Below are 955 nucleotides of genomic sequence, written 5' to 3'. Positions count from 1 at the left end.
CCTCCTACAGACAATGCACTTTGATCTATTGCGCTATCTGTAATAGCACCCGAGAAAGCTCCATATATATGCTGGATTTTTACATGACTATTGGTGACGGATACCGAAAATCTGTAATTTTCTCGGACCCTGGTGATCCGAGGTCGTTCCCGCTGCACAGATTCATGCGCCAGGGCCTCCTGCAGATAATTCACTTTGGTTTATTGCGCTATCTGTAATAGCACCCGAGATATCACCAGATATATGCTGGATTTTTACATGACCTTGGGTGACGGATTCCGAATATCTGTAATTTTCTCGGTCCCTGGTGGTCCGAGGTCGTTCTCGCTGCACAGATTCATGCGCCAAGGCCTCCTGCAGATAATTCACTTTGGTTTATTGCGCTATCTGTAATAGCAACCAAGATATCACAGATATATATTGGATTTTTCCCTGACACTGAGTGTCCGGCCCCATGAGACGGTGGTTTTCTCGGCCCCTGGTGGTCCGAGGTCGTTCCCGCTGCACAGATTCATGCGCCAGGGCCTCCTGCAGATAATTCACTTTGGTTTATTGTGCTATCTCTAATAGCACCCGAGATATCACCAGATATATATTGGATTTTTCTCTGATCCTGAGTGTCCGGCCGCATGAGACGGTGGTTTTCTCGGCCCCTGGTGGTCCGAGCTCGTTCCCGCTGCACAGATTCATGCGCCAGGGCCTCCTACAGACAATGCACTCTGATTTATTGCGCTATCTGTAATAGCACCCGCGATATCACCAGACATATATTAGATTTTCCCCTGACCCTGAGTGTCCGGCCCCATGAGACGGTGGTTTTCTCGGACCCTGGTGATCCGAGGTCGTTCCCGCTGCACAGATTCATGCGCCAGCGCCTCCTGCAGATAATTCACTTTGGTTTATTGCGCTATCTGTAATAGCACCCGAGATATCACCAGATATATGCTGGATTTTT

The sequence above is a fragment of the Nomia melanderi genome, unplaced genomic scaffold, assembly GCF_051020985.1.
Source record: "Nomia melanderi isolate GNS246 unplaced genomic scaffold, iyNomMela1 scaffold0014, whole genome shotgun sequence".
NCBI lineage: Eukaryota > Metazoa > Arthropoda > Insecta > Hymenoptera > Halictidae > Nomia > Nomia melanderi.
This window is presented reverse-complemented; position numbering follows the sequence as displayed.